The following is a 23,918-nucleotide window of genomic DNA, read 5'->3' on the forward strand; positions in this document are numbered from 1 at the left end:
CATCTTTCTCCTGTGGAATGGCTGGTAGTTTTGAACTGCCGACCTTGAGGTTAGCAGCCCAATAGATTCCTTCAATATTGACACTCGAGACTTGAGTTTTTCCTTCAGTTCTTTCAACTAGAGAAATACTGAGTGTGTTCTTCCCTTCTGGTGTTCCAGCTCCAGATCCTTGCACAATTCATTATGATACTTGACTTTGTCTTCTTGAGCTGCCCTTTGAAATTTTCTGCTCAACTCATTTGTTTTTTTGTTTTTTTTTCTTTTTTGACTTTTCATTGTGAATTGAGTGGAGGTTTACAGAGTAGATCATCAATTTTGCAATCAGCAAATCATATACTTTGCTTCATTACATGGTTGCAATCTCATTCATATATCAACAGTTAACAGTATTTACCTTTATTCACTTTAACTATTGTATTTCTCCCTGTGTCTCCCAATACTTTCATCTTCATCTTTCCTCTGCCAACCTCTCTCTTGTATATTGACTGCCCTGTCACCCATGTTAACATGTGTCTACCCTTTAGCCCATAAATAACCCCCCCACTAAATATCATAGATGATTTCTTTTATCAAGAAAACCTTTTTTTGTTTTAACTTTTTACAGTGTTGATCTCATACAATGTTTGTCCTTTTGTGATAACCTAATCTCACTCAGCATAATGTTCTCCAGAGTCAAACATGTTGTGAGGTGTTTCACAGATTCATCATTATTCTTCAATGTTTTATAGTATTCCATTTTGTGTATATACCAAAGTTTGTTTAACCATTCTTCTGTTGATGGGCATTTACGCTGTCTCCATCTTTTTGATATGTCTTCTGTAGACAGCATATGAAGGATCCTGTTTTCTTATCCATTCTGCTCTTTATGTTCTTGACTGGTACAGTTAATCCATTTGCATTCAGTGAAATTATCAATATGTATGAATTAATTGTCATTTTTTTCACTGTGTTTTTTTGTGGTGCTGCTGGATTCTTTGTTCCACATAATTTTCTATACTGAGTTCATTTGGTGTGGGTTTCTTGTCATTTTCATTTCTATTGTGTTAATGGTTACTAAATCTTTTTATTTTCCTCTTTTTAAATTTTTATGTACTGGTGTATTAGTTTTCTTTGAGGTTACCCTTTTTCCTTGCTTAAAGTATTCTGTTTTATCTTGAAATCTACTTGAGTTCCTTACCATTTGGAAGTTCTGTATCTACACTATTCTCTCTTTTGGCTTTATAATTGACTTCATTATCCATTGGTATCTCTGCTTACCTATATGCAATCTTGAAGGTTTGTTTTATTTTAAATACTTATAAATATTTCTGGGTGGTATAATGTATGGTAGTCTCAGCTTGTCTGCTGTTGTTGGTTCTCAGTTCAAAGAACATACTTTACCATTTTTTGTAAAGTTTGTCTGGTCATTACAAATTCCTTTAATTTCTGTTTATCAGGAAATGCCCTAATTCTGCCATCATATTTGAGGGACAGTTTTGAAGATGATCCTTGGTTGGCAATCTTTTACTTTCAGAGTTTTGTATATGTCATCCCATTGTCTTCTGGGTTTTTTTGTTTTTGTTTTTTCATTTAACAGGGTGGATTTTAAAATATTTAACTAATTAATTTTTTATTGAGACCTGAGTGATAGTTTACATGGGAGAACATTGGCTTTACACCATCATTTCACTGCAGTGATTACAATCTCCTCCGTGCATCATCATTCAACAGAATTTGCTTCCATTCCCTCTGTTTTACTTTTTCGGGAGCGTGGGGGTGGGGAGTAGGGTGGGGAGATGTACATAAACACACTCAGGATATATAATGATTTAAACAGCCACAGAGCACATTCTGCAAGCTTGCCTCCTGGCTGCCAGCACTCAGTACTTCTCTTTCCATGAGTCTAGAGTCCTCAGCTACTCCCTCTCTCCACATCCTCATCTTTGTCTCCATCTCTGGTGTCACTGCTTCTCTGGATAGGGTACCGCATTCCACTTGTGCTCTTCTCCCTTGATGGTCCTAGGGTCCTCTGTTCCTGGACTGTAAGATTAACTACTCACCCCTTCATGTTACAAAACTTCTACCTTTACAGTTGTGGCAATCACAATTAGTTATGATAACAATTACTCACTATTGAATCATAAGAATGTTATCCCCATCTCTTTTCACCAGACCCATCTAGACAAGATGAAAACAATTCAGTGGGGACTCTATCTTCTTCCAAACACTCCTAAATTAAACTCCCTCTTGAAAATTTGTAAGCCCGTCACTTTGTGCCTTTATTGCTTCCTCATTTTAGGTAGCCAATGTCTAAGATTCCCATCCTTATCTACCCAGGGTGGATTTTATCAATGTTTTAAAACTGTACAAAGAATGAATGTGCATGAGTTTAAAAATGTAGGGAAGTGTAGGGTATTAAAAACAACAGCAACATAAAATAAATCTAAGACATGAAAGAAAACATTCCATCTGTGAATCAAAACAAAACAGGCATTTCATTTACTAAAAAAGTGTTATGCTAATATGTTAAGAAATGTTTTAATTAGGAATATAGCATAAGACTTTTCCAGAACATTTTATGAACAAATCAGATTCAGTATCTCTGAATACAGAGTAGGTCATTAGAGAATCTTAAGAGCCCCAGGCAGGCTACTACATGTATGTGGTAAAATATCTGTGAGGTATTACAATAAATAAATTCTCCATTAGCATTCAACAAAAATCAGCAGGTGAGTGTCACCATTTCAGCTTTCTTGGAGACCTCATGGGTTTTTCACATTTAACGGAAACAGTCCTCATAGTTCTAAGAGTGGTTTTTCACTCTCCTGTTTTCCTTTTGCTTCTTCTTCAGATCCTGCTTCAGATTCAGGAGAATAAAGCTGACCATCAGGTATAAGTGCTGCCCTTTCTGAAGCATCTTAAACTCTTAGGAGTCTGTTTTCTTCTGCTGCTTCTTGAGGTAACACTTTGAAATTTAGGAACCAGGTCTCAATCCAGACAAGGATGAATGAAATGATGGGCAGCATGTAGCCAAAAGCTTCTTGTAAAAAAAGCTTTGAAAGAATTACTCTTGCTAATAAAAAGGCACTGGTCAATGTGGTTGTCAACATGATTGCCCACTAATGGCACAGTCTGCATACAGCACATGCAAGTATTAACACTTGAAATAAAACAAACTGCTAAAAGAAATATATCAAAATAAGAATAGTAGTAGTCATATTGTACTACTTCCTTTGCTAATTAATGTGTTCTCAATGCCTCCATTCACACTGAACTCTATTATCCACAGTAATGTTTCAAATAAGAGGTCAAAGGTGATGAACAAACAGAAAGTTCTCCTGACATCAGATATTTCTTCCTTCATAGAACTGAATCTTCCTTCATGAACTGAGTAGCAGTGATGGAATGGACATCAAACTCTGATGAGAGCTCTGGCTTCCACTCAGAGCATTTACGTGTCTTCTGGCAGGTGGTTCAACCTGGAGGAGGATTCAGGAAGACTTTCTCCAACTTCACCATCCCTAGAGAGAAGAGACCTCAGTGATTCCAAACTGTCCACCCAGGTTGGCCCTGGAAGAGCAGTGCCATGCACAACAGTGGAGTAGACCTAACCCAACAAGTGACACTCAGTCCATGCATTGTCCCCCTCCCCATTGCCTTGTTGCCTGCATGGTTTCTGCTGAGAAATCAGAGTCTTACTGATTATTCTTGTAGGTAACTGTTCATTTTCCCAGAGCTGCTCTCAGGATTCTTTCCTTGTTTTTGATTTTGGAAAGTTTGATTATGGTATGTCTCGGTGATTTTCTTTTGGAATCTATCCTGTTTGGGATTCATTAAGTTTATTTTATACTTATCTTCTCGACTTTTGTGATGCTAGGAGAGTTTTCTTCCAACAACTCTTGGACAATTTTCTCTGTGCTTGTCTCTTTCTGTTCTGGCATCTGGATCACCTGTAAGTTGTTCCTCTTCAGGTGTCCCACATAGCTCTTAGACTTTCTTCGGACTTTTTCATTCTTTTTTCTGATTGTTCTTCTAGCATAGTTGTATTGAGAGATTTATCTTCAAGTTCATTAATTCAGGCTTCCGTTGCTTTATATCTACTCCTTTGTCAGGCTGCAAACCGCAAGGTCAGCAGTTCGAAACTACCAGCTGCTCCACAGGAGAAAGATGAGGCATTTTGCTCCCATAAAGATTTACAGCCTCGGAAACCCTGTTCAGGGTTGCTATGGGTCGAAACCGACTTGACGGCACTTAACAACAACAAGGAGAGCATGGGGATAAAGAAGAAATCACACTTTTTCCATTGCCTGTGTGAATCTGCTCTGCCAGGCTTCCCTCTGCTGTCAAAGCTGCTCACGAGATGGTTGAGGTGTGTCTGGCCAGCGTTCATCAGTTTCCCTCTTGTGCGATCCCTGCTTGGCTTCTCCTCCCAGAAAGCACTTAGTCTACCTCTCTAACCTTTTTCCTGAAGTTCAGGGTGTAAGAATTTTCATCTGTCTGTTTTATTTTGTCTCTCATATCTTTGTTATAGTGAGTCCACATAGTCCATCTATCTAGTCTGCCATCATGCCTCTAGTTCCATCTTCTATTTCATTTTTGACAATTTCCAATTTTCCTGGATCCATACTTCATACATTCCATGTGATAATTAATGGATGTTTGCATCTCTTTCCCCTCATTTTGAGTTGTGTCCCATCAGCAAATGAAGATCCCAAAAGCTTGACTCCAGTCACATCATCATGATCACCTCTACTTTTTGGAGGCAGTTCTTCCTGAGTCAAACTTTAAGTGCCTTCCAACCTGAAGGAATCATCTCCTGGCACTATATCTGACAATATTCTGCTGTTGCTGTTCATAAGGTTTTCAATGGTTAAATATTCAGAAGTAGCCTGCTTCTCCTTCTTCTTAGTCTGTCTTAGTCAGGAAGCTCAGCTAGAACCTGTCTACCATGGATGTACCCTGCTGTGTTTACAATACTGGTAGCATAGCTTCTAGCATAAAAGCAACACACAAGCCACAATATGACAAATTGACAGATGAATGCTGGTTCTACAGAGATGAGGTTGCTATTTTTAGCTCAGTCAGGCTTGCCTGCCTTTTCTTTGACCAAAGAGAAAGAGGTGAAGTTATCCTTGACAGTTACAGCTGGACTTGGAATCAGGAAGGGGAGACTCCCCAAGGAAGGCAGGTGTTCTGGGAAGACCAAAATCATAGATATCTATTGTAGGACTAAACTAAACATATCATTTTGTGACCTTTTATTTTTTAAATTGAGATCATTAGTCAGTTTGTCATACTATGTTGGCTTGTGTGTTGCTGTGATGCTGAAAGCTATACAATTGGTATTTGAAATACCAGTTGGTCACCCATGGTGGACAGGCTTCAAAGGAGCTTCTAGACTAAGACAGATTAAGAAGAAAGAGAGGTAGAGCACTTCTGAATGGTTTCCCACTGAAATTCTTATGAATAACAGCAGAACATTGTCAGCTATAGTGCTGGGAGATGAGTCCCTCAGTTTGGAAGCCACTGTAAATATGACTGGAAAAGAGCAACCTCCTCAAAGTAGAGTTGACCTTAATAGCATAAAGAGAGCAAAGATTTTGAGGCTTTCATTTGCTGATGTGACAAGATTCAAAATGGGAAGAAATAGCTGCAGACATATATACGAAGTATGGATGAAGGAAAGTTGGAAGTCATCAAAAATTAAATGGAACACATAAAGATCAACATCTTGGGTATTAGTGAGATGAAATGGATTGGTATGGGCCATTTTGAATCAGACAATCATATGCCAGGAATGAGAAATTAAAGAAGGGCTTTGCAACCATCATCAAAAAGAGTGTTTCAGCAAGAGGGAAGTGGGCAGAGAATGATGAAGGTAGGAGAAGACATAGGGAGTTAATGGGATTAGGTTAAATCCCGTTCTGTACAATCCTGCAATTACAGTGACCCAGGGGTAGATACATGAACAGATACACTGGCTGAATGGGCCTGGAAGGAGAGTGGGAATGGGAGTATATCCACAAATCTATAAAGGTTTAACAGGATATTTTAAAGGTTTGACAGGATATTTGTATATTTACCTTTTTTTTTTTTTTAACCACATTCATGAATATGTTTGCAGCAAAGGTAAGTACCAGCAAAGGGTATTTACCTTTGCTGCAAACATATTCATGAATGTGGTAAGACATACAGGTGACAAAGCTATTAAACTTCATAGATATTACCAAACATCTTGAGGAAATGAGTTGATGGGCTTAGGGGATCAGGACCACAGTCTTGGGAGATACCATAGTCAATTGGCATAGCATAATCCACAAAGACAATGTTCTATATCATACTTTTTGAGTAGCAACTGGGATCTTAAAAGCTCATGAGCGGCCATCTAAAGTGCAACTAACAATTTCTCTCTCTATGCAAAGGAAAGAAGAGTGATGAAATTTGAAGATTTTTGGAATCAATTAGTCCAACCACATGGATATCAGTCTCTAAAATCCTGAGTCCAGTAGTGCCCAGCTACCACTACCAACTGTTCTAATAGGGATCACATTAGAAGGACTTGGACAGAGAAGGTCTTTATTTTAAAAAGACCTAGTTTACTGATCAGAAAGAGACTGGAGGGACCCTAGACCCTGGCTTTTAGTTATCCTCTGGAACTGAACTCATCCTCATGTCTCAATTTCTAACCAAGCAGTAGATGGGTATATGGAGCAACAACACTGGTGAGGTATGCACAACCCCAAATGGTCAACCATTCAGGATCAGGAGGGTAACATTTACCTAAGGACAAATTTTAGAAGGGTTCGAAAAAAAGATTGAACAAAGACAAGAATCATAGGGAGGAAGGGGATAAATGATGCTACATGATGGGATTGCAATCATTAAAATGAAACAAAGTATGAATTATGAAATGCAAAACTGATTATCTGCTCTGTAAGCCTTCACTCAATTCATAATAAAAAAAAATCTAAAAAACAAAAACAGCATTTTAAGTTCTATTTTGAAGTACAATGCTGTCTGTGATAGGATAATATCCATACGCCTATAAGGGAAATTTGTTAATACCACTATTATTCCACTAACCACTAAAGTCAGTGTTGAAGAAGCTGAAGAATTCTACAAACCTTTTCCATCTGAAATCAATCAAACATGCAGTCAATATGCATTGATAATCACTGGTGATAGGAACAAAAAAGTTAGAAACAAAGATGAAAGATCAATAGTTAGAAAAGTTGGCCTTGGTGATAAAAATGATGCTGGAGATTGCATGACAGAATTTTGGAAAATTAGCAACTTATTCATTGCAAATACCTTTTTTCCAAAATATAAAAGGTGACCCTACACATGGATCTCACCAGATGGAATACACAAGAGTCAAATTGACTATACATGTGAGAAGAGATCATGGAGAAGACCAATAACATTAGTCAAAAATAGGCCAGGGGTTGACTATGGAAGAGATCATCAGTTTTTCATATGCAAGTTCATGCTGCAGCTGAAGAAAATTAAAACAAGTCATGAGCCAAAATATGACCTTGAGTGTGTTGTTGCTGTGAAGTGCCGTTGAATCATTTCTGACTCATACAGACACTATGTAGGGTTTCCGAGGAAGGGTGAGTTTGAACTACCTACCTTTCAATTAGCATTCCAGTGCTTATCCTATAGCACCACACCAGGACCTTGAGTATATCCCACCTGAATGTAGAGACAATCTCAAGAAAAGATTTGATGCATTAGACATTTATGAGGAGAAAGCAAAAGGTCACCAAAAAGACAGAAAAGATAGAAAAGACCAAAGTGGAGATCAGAAAAGACTCTAAAACTTGCTCTTGAGTGTAGAGAAGGTAATATGAATGGAAGAAATGAGGAAATAAAAGAGTTGAACAGAAAATTTCCAAGGGTAGTTAGAGAATACAAAGCCAAGTATTATTATGAAATGTGCAAAGAGCTGGAGTTAGAAAGCCAAAAAGGAAGAACACGGTCAGCATTTCTCAAGCTGAACGAACTGAGCGAAAAACTCAAGATTTGATTTGTAATACTGAAGGATTTTATGGGCAAAATATTGAATGATGCAAAACGCATCAAAAAAAAAAGAAAAAAGAAAAAGGAAGGACACCTTAGAAGGTGGCAGAGAGAGTGAAAGAAACTGTGGAACCAAAGTCAAATTATTTTTAAAAAGACTAGGCAGAAAGAGACTGGAAGAACCAGACACTGTGGTCCTTGGCCACCCTCCAGATCTGGACGTGAACTCTCCCTAATAGCCCAATTTCCAGCCACACAGTAAATAGGTACGTAGAGAGGAAAATGACACTCATAAGGTATGCACACCATGCAATGGTCAATCATTCAAGACCAAAAGGATAACATTTACCTAAGGACAAAGTTGAGAAAGGGTGGAGTGGAAATAGGAACCATATAGAGGAAGTGGGATCACTGTTGGTGCATGGAGGGGATTCCAGTCATTGAGAGGAAAAAAAACGTATGATTTGTTGAATGTAAAACCAATGATCTTGTCTGTAAACCTTCAGTTAATCCTCAATAAAAGGTTAAAAAAAAAAAAAAAAGTTGGAAGGAATATGCTTTAAGTCACTATACCAAAAAATATTGGTCAATGCTCAACCATTTCAAGAGGTAGTATATGATCAAGAACTGATGGCATTGAAAGAAAAGTCTAAACTGTATTGAAAGTATTGGCGAAAAAACAGGCACCAAGAATTGATGGACTATTAAGGGAGAAGAGCACAAGCGGAATGCGGAACTTATCCAGAGAAGCAGCGACACCAGAGATGGGGACATGGAGAAAGGGAGCAGCTGAGGGCTCTAGATTCATGGAAAGAGGGACTGAGAGCTGGTGGCGGGGAGGCAGGCTTGCAAAATGTGCCCTTTGGTGGTGTAAATTATTATACATGCCTGAGTGTTTAAAAAAAAAATAAAAAGAGCTAAAATGAATAAAATGAATAAAAAGAGAAATACTGTTAACTGATATTACGTGGAGGGGGTTATAATGATTGTAATGAAACAAAGTGTATGATTTGTTTAATGTAAAACTGATGATCTGCCCTGTAAACTCTCACTCAATTAATAAAAACTTTTGGAAAAAAAAGAATTGATGGAATACAAATTGAAATCTTTCAACAAACTGTTGAAGCACTGGAGGTGCTCACTATACCTAGAAATTTGGAAGACAGCTACCTGGCCAACTGATTGAAGGAGACCCATATTTGTGCCCATTCCAAAGAAACAGGATCTAACAGAATGTAGAAATAATCATTAATATCAAATGCAAGTAAAGAAGATAATTTAAAAAGAATTACAGCAGTATATCCACAGGGAACGGGCAAAAAGTCAAGCCGGATGCAAAAGAGGAGGTTGTTGTTGTTGTTGCTAAATGCCTTCGAGTCAGTTCTGACCCACAGCGACCCTGTACAGGGTTTCCGAGGCTGTAAATCTTTTTGGGAGCAGAACACCTCATCTTTCTCCCATGGAACGGCTAGTAGTTTTGAACTGCTGGCCTTAAGGTTTGCAGCCCGATTCGTAACCACTACACTACCAGAGCTCCTTAAAAGAGGAGGTAGAACAAATAATATCATTACTGACATCAGATGGATCAGTAAAACAAAGAAAATACCAGAAAAATATTTACGTGTACTATATTGACTATGCAAAGGCATTAGACTGTGTGGAGCTTAACAAATGATGGATAACAGTACTAAGAATGAGTATTCCAGAACACTTCACTGTGCTTATGAGGAACCTATATATAGACCAGGAAGAGGCAGCTGTGAGAATAGAAGAAGGGGATAGTGAATGGGTTAAAATCAGGAAAGATGTGTGCTAGGCTGTATTCCTTCACCATACTTATTCTGTGTACTGAACAAATAATCTGAGAAGCTGGATTATATGAAGAAGAATATGGCATCAGAATTGGAAGAAGAGTCTTTAACAACCTGAAATATGCAAATGAAACAACCTTGTTTGCTGGAAGTGAAGAAGACTTGAAATATTAACTGATGAAAATCAGAAACTACAGCCTTCAATATGGATTACACCTCAATGTAAAGAAAACAGAAATACTCACAACTGGATCAATAAACAGCAGCATCATAAACAGATAAAAGACTAAAGTTGTCAAACATCATTTTCCTTGAATCCACAATCAACATTCATGGAAACAGCAGTCAAGAAATCATTAGGCAAATCTGCTGCAAAAGACCTCTTTAAAGTGTTAAAGTTGTCAGTTTGAGGACTAACATGTGCCTGATCCAAGCCATGGTATTTTCAATCACCTCATATGCAAGTGAAAGTTGGACAATGAATACGGAAGACTGTACAAGAATTGATGCCTTTGAATTATGGTGCTGGGGAAGAATATTAAAAGTACCATGGACTTCCAGAAAAACAAACAGCTAGAATACTTCTTAAAATCGAAGATGGTAAGACTTAGTCTCTTATTCCTTGGACATATTTTCAGAAAGGGCTAGACTCTGGAGAACGACATCATACTTGGCAAAACGGAGGGTCAATGAAAAAGAGGAAGCCCTCCTGCCCCCAATGAGATATATTGACATAGTGGCAGCAAAATGGCCTCAAACATAACAACTATTGTGAAGTTTGCACAGGACCAGACAGTGCCTCATTTTATTATGATAGTGTCTAGTGTAGTGGTTACGAATCGGGCTGCAAACCTTAAGGTCAGCGGTTCGAAACTACCAGCCGCTCTGCAGGAGAAAGATGAGGCTTTCTACTCCCATAAAGATTTACACCCTCGGAAACCCTGTACAGGGTAGCTATGGGTTGGAACCGACTCAATGGCACTTAACAACAATAGGGTCACTATGGATGGGAACTGAGTCCATGGCACCTGAGACCACCAACACCACCACCGACAAAGAACATAAACATTTCTTAGGGAGGACTTTCGGTTTTCTTTTTTTATTGAGATGTAGTTTACAGATAGTAGGTGGCCTCCTATCTATTCTCATTCTCATTCCCAATTTTCTGATTTTAAAATGTGAGTATGTGACCCCAGTTTTTGCCACTATTCTTCTAACTGCTCAGAAGTAAACTTTGCTGTTTTCAGTATTTTAGCCTATGAGCTTTAAAACTGTACACAGCAGTATAACCACCATCACAGTGAAGCTCTTGAAAAATTTCATCACTCCCACAAAAAGTTCCATGTACTCTATTGTAATCAACGGTTACCCCGTTAGGGGAATTTTGAACATAGTATTCTCAATTAGAAAGATGAAGTACCAAAATCTGAAGTGTGAAAACATACAACTTCCTAAATCACAGGAAATAATCTTTGAAATCGTCACTAAAAGTGAAATTTGAACCACAAATGCAGAGCAAGTACAAGGAACATATACAGAAATGTATACATGTCTATACCAAGTTCACTTCTGTGATATGATTCAGTCACCCCCAGATGACTGGGGAGCATGGAAACCATCCTTTCTAATTACTCTTTTGGGCGCATGGGAGGTGTACCATATCTCAAGCACTTCTAGGGTCAGCTGAGATTCATACAGATGTTAAGGTTGAGGCACCCCAGAATCATCACACCAAGTACAGAAATGCAGTTTTTTCAGAGGAAGGAATATTGAGCAGATGAATATTACACATTCCATTATAGTGTTCGAGAAACAGATATTAATGTAAATAAATTCTTGTGAATTTGAACAAGACATTTCAAATCTTTGGACTAAATTTTCTCATTGGTAGAAGAATGATCAAACATACAATTCACTTTAAAAAAAGCATGTGCCTAACATGCATAAATGTTCAACTTTGATGACTGTTGTGAACTCAGGTTCAGAGAAACTTATATACATGCCTCTCTCTTATTCCAATAAATGTTCTACTGATAAATCACAGAGGTACGGAAACCCTGTACAGGGTCGCTATGGGTCGGAACTGACTCGAAGGCACTTAACAACAACAACAACAACATAATGCAAATTATGTTAATCATTGGGGACTTCCAGACTTAATAAGGAGAATCAATAAAAGGTGAATTCTGTGATTAAAGTTGGTGCCTAAAGCAGTCCCCAGCTGAGGATAACTGGCTTGACAGCAGAAAAAGTCAAGATGAAGATTGAAAGTCTGGTCCAAAGGAGGAACACAGCGCACAAAGCCCCTCGGGCTGTCCCACAGTCTCCAGCATGAGAAGGCTGCCGTGAGTCACACTTACTATCCTTATTTAGACATCAGAGGTGTTGGGGCAGGTAGGGGCAAGGAGACTCTTGAAGGTGTACAGAATGAGGAAGCAGATGACAGCCATAAAGCTGGTAAAGTAAGAGTTGTAATTTCTGTGTCTCTCAACAGGGGATTGAGGGATTAAGGAGAGTCAGGTTATTGCCTAACTCTGCCCTGTGCTTCCAGCAGAGACCATGGAAACCCCAGCAACTGAGCCTTGGACATCAATGAATGTTGGCGGCAGTGACTTGGTTATATGGATTAAAACTCTGGTTGAAGATAGCACAACTTTTTTTGCAAAGATGATTCTTGTTGTTGTTGTGTGCCGTGGAGTCGGTTCCAACTCATAGCGACCCTGCACAGGGTTTCCAAGGCTGTTAATCTTTACGGGAGCAGAACGCCTCATCTTTCTCCCGTGGAGCAGGTGGTAGTTTCGAACCTTGTGGTTCGCAGCCCGTTTCGTAACCACTATGCCTTGGTTCTTAGCACTCTTTATTGTTGTTGTTAGGACTCATAGTTACCCATATACAACAGGATGAAACACTGTCCGGTCCTATGCCATCCTCACAATATTTTCGATGTTTAAGTCCATTGGTGCCACTACTGTGTCAATCCACCTTGTCAACTAAGCATGACATCCTTTTTTCAGGAACTGATGCCTCCTGATAACATATCCAATCTATGGGAAACCAAGTCTTGCCATCCTTACTTCTAAGGAACATTCCATCTGTACCTCTTTTGAGATAGATTTGCTTGTTTTTCTGGGATTCCATGGTATACTTAATATTCTTCACCAACACCATAATGTAAATGGATATATTCTTCTCCGGTCTTACTTATTCACTGTTTAGTTTTTTATACATATGAAGCTATTGAAAATACCATGGCTGGGGCCAGGCACACCTTAGTTCTCAAAGTAACATCTTTAAAACCCTATAAAGTCCAAAAGGAAATCAAAGCCACTGCCACTGAATCGATTCTGACTCATAGTAACTTTATAGGACAGGACTGTTCCATAGGGTTTCCAAGGCTTAACTGAGACCTGGTGTGGCACTGTGGACTAATGCGCTGGACTGCAAAACCGTAAGATCAGTGGTTCAAACTTACCAGCTGTTCCTGAAAAACCCTATACAGGGTCACTATCAGTCAGAACTGACTCCACAACACTTAATAACAACTCTTTTTTCTTAAGTTTTAATTGTGAATTATGTGATAGTTTACATGGGAGAACATTAGCTTTACATTCATCCGATCTTATTTTATTTCATTGCAATGATTACAATTCCCTGCATGCATCATAAAACAGCCAAAGGGTACACCCTGCAAGCCTGCCCCCTGGCCATCAACACACAGGCCCTCTCCCTCCCTGAGTCCAGAGTCCCCAGCCGAATAACAACTCTTAACTGAAGATAACTGCTTCATCTTTCTCCTATACAGAAGTTGGCAGGTTCTCTAACTGCTGACCTTTATTTAGCTGTGCAGTGTTTTAACCACTGTGCCACCAGGACTTCCTCCTATGAGGTCAGGATGACCCTGAGATACCCATGCTGCACTTCTTCAATCCAGGAGACAGAGCTGTGACTCCAGAGAAACAACGGAATCAACAGCCAGAGCACAAGACAAAAGCAGCAGCTTCCTGGCCCACAGGGTGAGTAAAGTTGAGTGTCTTTGGGCAGGAGGCTGGCTTGCACAGTGAAGTGCCCTTTGGACATCTAGCAGCAGCACTCAAGGAGCTTTGTAACACTTGCTTGAGCAGGACAGAGGTCAAGGGACCATGTGGCTAAGAGGCTGAGAACCAGAGAGAGAAGCGTGTTTGTGAACACAACTGAGAAGAAGTGCTCCTGACAGAAAGAACTGTCTCCTGAGCATTTCTGATTTTGAATTGTAATCTGTTAACTTCTCTAATAAATCCCATAATTGCCAATATTGTCTGTGAGTTCTGTGAGGCCATTACAATGAATTTCCTGACCAGCAGATAATCAGAGAGTGCCTTGGGAGGGACTAGTTGTTGTCATTCTTAGTAAAGGAGACTGGAGGAATCCGCCTTGAGCTGATGTGTTTCTCCTCCTCTCCCTTTGTGAGGTCAGAAGAGGTCAGAGGTGGTCTCCATGCCCTATTTTCAGTATTACTAAACTTAGTTTCACCTGTTTATTTTTGCCTTTTTAAATATGTTGTTGTTAATTGCTGTCGAGTTGATTCCGACCCATAGCGACCCTGTACAGGGTTTCCGAGGCTGTAAATCTTTACGTGAACAGACTGCCTCATCTTTCTCCTACAGAACCGCTGGTAGTTTCGAACTGCTGACCTTGAGGTTTGCAGCCCGACTCATAACCACTACGCTACCAGAGCTGTATAGTTAACTAAAACATTTAAATGACTATTTAAGTTACAGTTGTTACTTAGGTTATAATTCTGTTATATAGCATTGCAGATAGCAAATGGCAGAGCCATAGATTAGTTCTTCTGACTTGAAATTTAGTGCTCTAAGTAGTCTATGTTCCTTCCCCCTCATAACTAATTTATCCAGTGAAGGTGGTTTAACTGCTCATCTAGACTTATTCATGGATTCAAACAAAAAATATTTATTGAACAGGAAAAGCTCTATAGGAGGGTAGAATAATTTTGCTCTACCCAGAACTCACAGTCCTGCTGAGGACAAAAATCTTGTACTTAAAAATTGATAAATGGTCAAGTTTGAAGGTAAATGAGAAGCTAAGAAGAACACTGTTCAGAAAGCAAAATATGAACTGGGTTGAAGTAGAAAAAAATTATCCTGTTTGGAGACTAGCTTTAAAATACAATTTACTTCCTAAACTTTCTACTTATTTACAACTTTAAAAGAAGCCAGTCTCTTCAAATTGCAAATACTTGCCACTGGTGGGGTTGGGGGAACCACCAGGGAATTCGGCTTCATATTGTCCCAATTAGGCTTATCAAAATGAAAACATCAACGCTGTATTTCATAAGTAAAAAGAATGAATAATTCCAAAATTATACTCTTATCTGATTATCTGCTGTTTGTAAGTGCCTTGAAGTCAATTCTGACTCATAGCAACCGTGTACAGGGTTTTTGGGCTTAAGAAATTTTTTTTCTGTGGGAGCAGAAAGCCTCATCTTTCTTTCACAGAGCAGCTGGTGGGTTCGAACCACAGACCTTGTGGTTAGCAGTACAATGCTTCTCGAATGGAATCATCATGCTCCCAAGTGGTTAACTGCTAAAGGGGAAATTAACACAGAACTGGGCTGATGAATCACAATTGCGTTCATTTTGGATAACTCAGAGCTGATGCTGGATTTTCATAACGTCTCTTCATTAAATCGCGGATGGTAAGCCATTTTCTTTATCTTCAGTAAGAAAGTGCCTTCTGCCAGAGATTTTCACTGCATGCTCTATGGACAACATGCATCAGATCGGCTGGCATCATCAGCAGTATTGGAGATAACATGGCCTCATCCCAGATCCACTGAACCTAAGTTTCAGAGTGTGACCAGAGAATCTGTATCTTTACCCGAAGATTCCTATGTACACTAAAGTTGGAGACTCACTCACTGCAGGTAGTCTAGGGTATAAACAGCTTGATAACTTGCATTCTCCCCTGTGAGATCAAAGGGCAGAAGCTGGCTAAGAACTAGGAAATATTTTGAAAGGCCTTCAACCGTCATGGGGAGTGGAGAGGATTATTCATATATAATCCTTGGGTGCCAAGAAGCCTGGAACTTTCAAAGTAGCTTGCATTAGTGATTTACCATGCGGGAAATCCCTCCACCCACAGTGCCAGAGGCACACGACTTCTTGGCATTCCTTAAATAAACCAAAGTTAGGATTCCAGATTACCCAGGGCTACTGATTTTTTAACTTTGTTTTCTGAAAGTAAGTAGAGTGTCTGTTCTTTAAGAATCATAACTGCAACCAGTAACTTTTCTTAATGACATAAATAAAACAGTTTGAGGGGAGATACTGAGCAACTGGTTCCAAAACCTGGACTGGTGAAAGACCATTCCTTCTTGGCAAGAACAGAGCCGTGCACTATGGGTGTCGAGGCAGGCTATTACTTGCCGTAGCACAATCCAGTGTTCTTGTCAGAATTCGTCTCTTTGTATCCCAGGTGCAATTTGTTGTTATTCTTGTTGTTGTTAAGTGCCGTTGAGTTGGTTCCGACCCATAGTGACCCTGTATAGGGTTTTCAAGGAGTTAATTTTGTTGAGTTTGAACTGCTGAACTTGAACTTCAAACTGGCCTTGAGGTCTAGTATATTATCCCACAGTGTCACACCAGGATGCCTTGTTAAATGCTGTAGAGTTGGTTCTGACCCATAGCAACCCTATATAGGTTTTCTGTGGAATGGCTGGTGAGCTTAAACTGCCAACATTGTGTTTCAAACAACTTTGCAGTCTAGCTCATTAACCCACAGCACCACACCAGGACTGGGACATCTTTTGAGCCTGGGTTACCCATGAGTAGCATAAAATGTCAATGTATGTGGCTGTTAAACAACAAGTTGAAAGTTAGGGTTCACCCAAAGGCACCTTGGGTGAAAGATCTGATCATGTCAAAACCAATTAAAACACCCAGCCATCGAAAACCCTAAGGAACATAAAAGAAAGACAAAGAAAGAAAGAAAGAAAAGAAAACCCTGAGGAGCACAGATCTAACAAGACACAGATGGGGTCTGCATGAGTCAAAGTCTACTTTCAGCAACAATGTTTATTAAATCTTGCCACTATTATTATTTAACATTTTGTTTTGAATTAATTTTTGACTCACAAGTAGTTGCTAAAACAGTACAATGAGTTCATGTGTACTCTTTACTCAGCCTCAATGATGAATTCTTTTTTGTTGTTGTTGTTAGTGTGGTAAATATATATGTCATTTTAATCACTTTTAAGTGTACAATTCAATTACATTCACAATGTTACCCAATCATCAGCACCATCTATACCCCAAACAGAAACTCAGTATCCCGTAAGCAATAACTCCCTCCAATGAGAGCATCTCACATATTATTGTATTATCATCTTACAAGATTACATGATCGAAACCAGGAAATTTACATTTATACAACTTCTTTCGCTACATTACAGATGTGGACACTTTTTTGTTATCCAAGCAAGATGGGGAGTCCTGGTGTGGCATCCTAGAATAAGCACTTAACCTCAAGGTAGGTTTGAACTGCAAAGTCAGTGGTTCAAACTCACCAGCCGCTCTTTGGAAACCCTATACAGCGTCTCTATGAGTTAGAAGTGACTCAACAACACTTGACAACAACAGACAAGATAGCACAGAAACAATCCCAGGAAGAACCTACTGATACACTCTGAATACGTATCTAGCGCATAACACAGAATGCTATAGTTTGGTTTCAGACTTCATGGGCATTCCATAAAGAGTGACCTTACACTCGGTAGAAGGCGGCAGCAGTTTCTTTTTCGTGAGGATGTCTTCTTGCCATTGCAGTGATTTTCAGCTCAGTTTTCTGAGGACTTCAGGTAAGTGTCAAAGCTAGCTTTATTACAGGGGGAAGTGGTGGCTCTGTGGTAGAATTCCTGCCTTCCATGAGTGAGACCCAGATTTGACTCTCTGCCAATGTATCTGTCAGTGGAGGCTTGAGTGTTGCTATGATGTTGAACAGATTTCAGTGGAACTTACAAACTAAGACAGACTATGAAGAATGCTCTGATGATTTACTTCTGAAACTCAGCCAACAAAAAAATCCTATGAATTCTAAGTGTCAGATCCCACCTTGCGTGAGGTTGCAGTGAGTCAGGGACAGACTCATTAGTAGGGTGCTAGCCATTGTTTATTTAATAAATATAAATCTTGGCATTTCTATGCTGTTTAAAATGCATAAAATCTTTACACATGTGCTGTTGTTAGCTGCCATTGAGTCAATTTCAACTCATGGTGACCTTATGTAAAACAGAGAAAATGTTTCCTGGTCCTGCATCATTCTCACCATTGTTATGGCTAATGTGGCAATCCACATGACCTGGGGCCTCCCTGAACTTCCTTAGCTCTATTTCACCACCATGCTATCCTTCTCTAGTGATGTATCCCTCCTGATGATGAGCCCAAAGCAAGGAGTTCAGTGTTTGTCTGTGATCCATAATGTCTCCGTTGTCAGGTTTCTGACAATAGATGGCCAGCAGCCACGTCTCCCAGTGTGCTTTAGTCTAGATGCTCTGCTGGAAACCCTGCACAAGGTCACTCTAAATCAGAACCAACTTGACAGCATTTAACAACAGTATAACATAGTCAATATTATTTCTCCTCTAAGGTTTACCTTTGTATTTTCTCTGGAGTTAATACTTTTTTTTTCCCTTTGCTTAGTTTTCTAAGCAACTTATTTATAACTAATACAAAAGGTAAATTAAAAAGTATTGCTACCAAATTATAGAACCCTTTATTAAACAACAATTAAACTGTGACGCTGTTGTTGCTTAACATAGCCTCCACCTAGGTCTATACACTTCTGAAGGTGATGTTGCCTCTAATCAGTCCACCAAGTATTCCTCACCTTTTGATTGCTACCACATCAAAAACTGCAGTTTTCACATCCTCAAAAGATTCAAATTATGATGGTTTTTTGTTTTTATTTTTAATGTTCTTTGAGTTTGGGGAGCAAAAAGAAGGTGGAAGGGGCAAGATCAAAGCTGTAGGGTGGATAGAGTAAGGTTTCCCATCCACCCTAGATATTCTCATAGAAGAGTCCTTGTTACCCTCAAAGAATAGGCAAAGTGCATTTCTGTGATGCCCGGTCCTGTGCCATCCTCACAATTGTTATTAAGTTTGAGCCAATTTGTACATATGGTTGGTTACCCATGTAAAACTATTCTCTTTCAGACATTTATATATATCCCACTCTTCTTCCTATACCCATTCAGTCTGTGTCTCTGTTCATGTATCTACACACAAAGCATTTGTTTTTCCATACTGGGTATTTACCTCTATCCCATTTACTCCTCGCATACCACCATGTGTCTTCACCTATCTTCATCATTCTTCTGCCAACCTCCCCCTTCTTGCATATTGTCCTCCCCCATTACGGAGTTAACATGTGTCTACCCAGTGTGGCGCTGTGGGTTAATGTGCCAGACTGCAAAGCCATTTGAACTGCAAGGTCGGTGGTTCAAGCTTACCAGTTGCTCCTTGGAAACCCTATACAGGGTCACTATGGGTTGGAATTGACTCGTTGGCACTTGACAACAACAACCCTCTAGCCAGTGAATTACTCTCCCTTCCCTCCCATGGCTGGTAACCATAGTATTGTTGTTAAGTGCTGTTGAGTTGGCTCCAACCCATAGCGACCCTGTGTAGGGTTTTCAAGGAGCAGCTGGTGAGCTTGAACCACTGACATTGTGGTTCAAATAAGTTTGCAATCCAGCACATTAACCCACAGCACCACACTGGGGGACTCCTTTATAGTCTCATACAATATTTGTCCTTTTGTGATTGACTTATTTCACTCAGCATAACATCCTTCCAGTTCATCCACATTATGAGGTGTTTCAAAAATTCATTGTTATTTTTCAGCATTGCATAGTATTCCATTGTGTATAAGTACCAAAGTTTGGTTATCCATTGATGTGAATTTAAGCTGTTTCCATCTTGTTGCTATTGTGAATAGTGCTGCAGTGAACATTGGTATGCATATGTCTACTCATGGCCTGGCTTGTATTTCTTTTTTCCTCTCAATTATGGAATGATTTTTTTTTTTCCTTTGAGTTTTTATTGTGGATTGAGTGAAAGTTTACAGGGCAGATCATTCATTTTACATTCAACAAATCATACAACTTGTTTCATCACAATGATTACAATCCCCTCCATGTACCATCAGTTAACAGTATTTCTCTCTACACACTTTAGCTCTTTTTTTAAAAAACACTCAGATAGATATATATAATAATTTACACCTCCAAAGGGCACATTCTGCAAATCTGCCTCCTGGCCACTCTCTCTTAGTCCCTCTCCTCCTATGCATCTAGAGTCCTCAGCTGCTCCCCCTCTCCATGCCCCCATCTCTGCCTTCATCTTTGGTGTCACTGCTTCTCTGGATAAGGTCCCGCATTCTGCTTGTGCTCTTCTCCCTTGATAGTTCTAGGGTTCTTTGTTTCTGGACTGTAAGATTAACTGTTTCCCCATTTTGTTACAAAACTTCTACCTTTTCAATTGTGACTGTCGTAATTAGTTATGATAACAATTACTCACTATTGAATCTTAAGAATCTTATCCCCATCTCTTTTAACAAAACCCATCTAGACAAGATGAAAAATATTCAGTGGGGACTCTTTCTTCCCCCACATGCTCCTGGCTTGTATTTCTTGTGGATAGATATCAAATAGAGGGATTGTTGGGTCATACTATTTCCAACTTTCTGAGAATGTGCCATACCTTTTTCTGTATTTTACAGTCCCACCAGCAATGTTGGAGGGTCCCAGTCTCTCCACACCCTTACCAGAATTTGTTGTTTTCTATATAAGACGATATTTCATTATTGTTTTGATTTGCATCTCTCTAGTGGAGTTCTAGAGTCCTGGTGTGACACTGTGGGTTAATGCGCCAGACTGCAAAGCTGTTTGAACTGCAAGGTTGGCAGTTCAAACTCACCAGCTACTCCTTGGAAACCCTATACAGGGTCGCTATGGGTAGGAATAGACTCGAAGGCAATCAACAATAACAACAATGGAGTTCTGGTGCGGCACTGTAGGATAAGCACTGGACTTTGAAGCACAGTTCAAAGTCACTAGCTGCTCCTCGGAAACCCTATATAGGGTTGGTTTGAGGCAGACCTAACTCAAAGGCACTTAACAATAACAAAAATGGCTAGTGATTGTGAACAGTTCTTCATATGTTTGTGGGCTGTCTGAATGTCTTCTTTGGTGAAATGTCTGTTCATGTCCTGTGTCCATTTTTAATTGGGTTTTTTGTCTTTTCTTGTAGAAGTATTGCAGTTTTCTACACATTTCTAGATTAGTTCTTTGTCTGATATATCACTGTAAAAACATTTATACCAGTCTATTTGGCTCTCTTTTTACTCTTTTGGCCAAATCTGTTGATGCACATAAATTTCTAATTTTTTGTGTTTCTACTGTTTGTGTGTTTTTAGTAACATTTGACAGTATATTTAAGCCACATATTAGAACCTATTTGCCCCTATTTTTCATTGATGATCTTTATAGGTCTATGTTTTACAGTTAGGTCATAATCCACATTGAATTGTTTTTTGTTTTTTTTCTATGTGGTGTAAGATACGGGTCTTGTTTCATTCTTTTGCAAATTGGTTTTCAGTTTAGCCAACAATATTTATGGCAGAGACTATCTCTTCTCCATTTAATGTGTTTGACTCTTTGTCAAATATCAGCTGACTGTATTTACTTAAAGATGGATTTACTTCTGGGTTCTCAATTCTGTTCCATTGATCTATGTATCCTTTATTGTACCAGTACCAGGCTGCTTTGCCTACTGTTATTGTATAGTAAATTTTGAGATCAGGGAGTAAGAGGCCTCCAACTTTGTTCTTCTTGAGCAATGCTTTGCTTATCCTAGGTCTTTTGCCTTTCCGTATAAAGTTAGTGATTATTTTCTTCCATCTCTTTAAAGAATGATGCTGTAATCTGGATTGGGATTGCATTATATCCACAGATTGCTTTGAGTAATGTTGACATTTTTGTAATGTTGAGTCTTCCTATAAGCATGGTATATTCTTCTATTTTATAAAGTTTCTTTTGGTTTCTTGTAGTAGTGTTGGTATTTTTCTTTGTATAGATCTTTTGTTTTGCTTAGATTTATTCCTAAGTAAGTATTTCATCTTTTGGGCAGCTATTGTAAATGACATTGTTTTCCTAATTTTATTTTCAGAGCTGTCTTTATTAGTATATAGGAATCCAACTTATTTTTGTATGTTGATCTTGTACCCTGCCACTTTGCTAAATCTTTCAATGAGTTCCAACAATTTTCTTTCTGAGTCTTTGGGATTGTCTATGTACAGGATCATATAATCTACAAATAAAGAGAGTTTTACATCTTCTTTGTCAATTTGGATGCCTTTAATTTCCCTTTCTTGACTTAGAACTCTGGCTAAGACTTCCAACACAATGTTGAATAGGAGGGATGATAAAGAGTATCCTTGTCTGGTACCTGTCCACAAAGGGAATGCTTTCAGTTTCTCTCCATCAAGAGTAACATTGTCTTTTGAATTTGTATATAAGCTTTTAACTATGTTAGAGAATTTTCCTTCAATTCCTACTTGGTGTCGGTAGTGGATATTGGATTTTATCAAATGCCTTTCTGCATCAGTTGATATGATCATGAGGTTCTTTTTATTTGTTTTATTTATATGGTGGATTATGTTGACTGAATTTCTAATACTGAACCGTCCTTGCATCTCTAGAATGAATCCCCTTGGACATTTTTAAAAATTCTATTGGCTAGCATTTTGTTAAGAATTTTTGTATTTATGTTCGTGATGGGATATTGGTCTATAATTTATTTCCTTTTTGAGTAATGTCTTTGCCTGATTTTGGTATGAGGGTTATGCTTGCTTCATAAAATGTATTTGGGAGTTTTCTGTCCTTTTCTATGTTCCAGAATAGTTTAAGTAAAATTGGTATCAGCCCTTCTTTGAATGGTTGAATTTACCAGTAAAGTTATCTGGGCCAGGACTTTTTTTTTTTTTTTTTTTGCTGTGTTTTTTTAATTACCTGTTCAACTTATTCTTTATTATAAGTTTGTTCAAGTTTTCTACTTCATTCTGTGCTAGTTTATGTAAGTCATGTTTTTCTAAAAAATTCTTCAGTACTTCTAGGTTTTCAAATTTATTGGAGTACAGTTTCTGGATTTATTTATTTCTGCTCTAATTTTTAATGATTTTCTTTTCTTCTGGTAACTATAGTCTTACTTTGCTAACTTTGCTAGTCTTTTTCTAATTGTTGGAGATGTTGTGTTAATATGTTCATTTTGGTTCTTTCTTCTTTTTGGACATGTGTGTTTATTGCTATATTTATTTATTTATTGCTTGCCCTGTAAGGAGTCCTGGTATGGTACTGTGGGTGAATGGCCTGGACTGCAAAGTTGGTTTGAATCACAAGGTCTGCAGTTCAAACTTCATTCCTTGGAAACACTAGACGGGGTCACTATAAATTAGAACTGACTCAATGGCTTGTAACAACAAAAATAACAAGCACTGCTTTTGCTGTGCCCTAAAGCCCTGGTGTAGTGCTGTGAGTTAATGCACTGAACTGAAAGAAAGTTTGAATTGCAAGGTTGGTGGTTCAAGCTCATCAGCCGCTCCTTGGACACCCTATACAGTGTTGTTAAATGTTGGAACCAACTCAACAGCACTTAACAACACAACGATTTTAGTATGTTGTGTTTTCATGCTCATTTAAGGAATTTTTTTTTTTTTTCTTGTTACCAAGTAGCTTTTTAGCAGGGTATTATTCCATGTTGTTCCATATATTTGATTTTTTTCCCCTCGATGTTCCTATTGTTATTTCTAATTTTATAGCATTGTGATCTGAAAGTATGCTTTGTAGCATTTCAAAGTTTTAAAATTTATTAAGGCTTGCTTTGTGGCATAGCATTTGGTTTATTCTGGAGAATGTTCTATGTGCACATGAAAAGAATGTGAATTTTGCTGTTGTTGGGTTGAGCTCTCTGTATAAATCTCTGAGGTCAAGTTGGTTGATTTTGTCATTTAGTTTTTCTTTGTCTTTGTTGAGTTTCTTTCTAGTTGTTCTGTCCT

At 38.7% G+C, this 23,918-nt stretch overlaps 1 pseudogene; it reads right to left on the bottom strand.

Moving 5' to 3' along the window:
* Positions 1-2,774: 2,774 nt before the first annotated feature.
* LOC102824366 lies at positions 2,775-15,840 on the bottom strand (annotated as a pseudogene).
* Between the last annotated feature and the right edge of the window lie 8,078 nt (positions 15,841-23,918).

Source organism: Chrysochloris asiatica, unplaced genomic scaffold (genome assembly GCF_000296735.1).
Source record: "Chrysochloris asiatica unplaced genomic scaffold, ChrAsi1.0 scaffold00103, whole genome shotgun sequence".
Lineage (NCBI taxonomy): Eukaryota > Metazoa > Chordata > Mammalia > Afrosoricida > Chrysochloridae > Chrysochloris > Chrysochloris asiatica.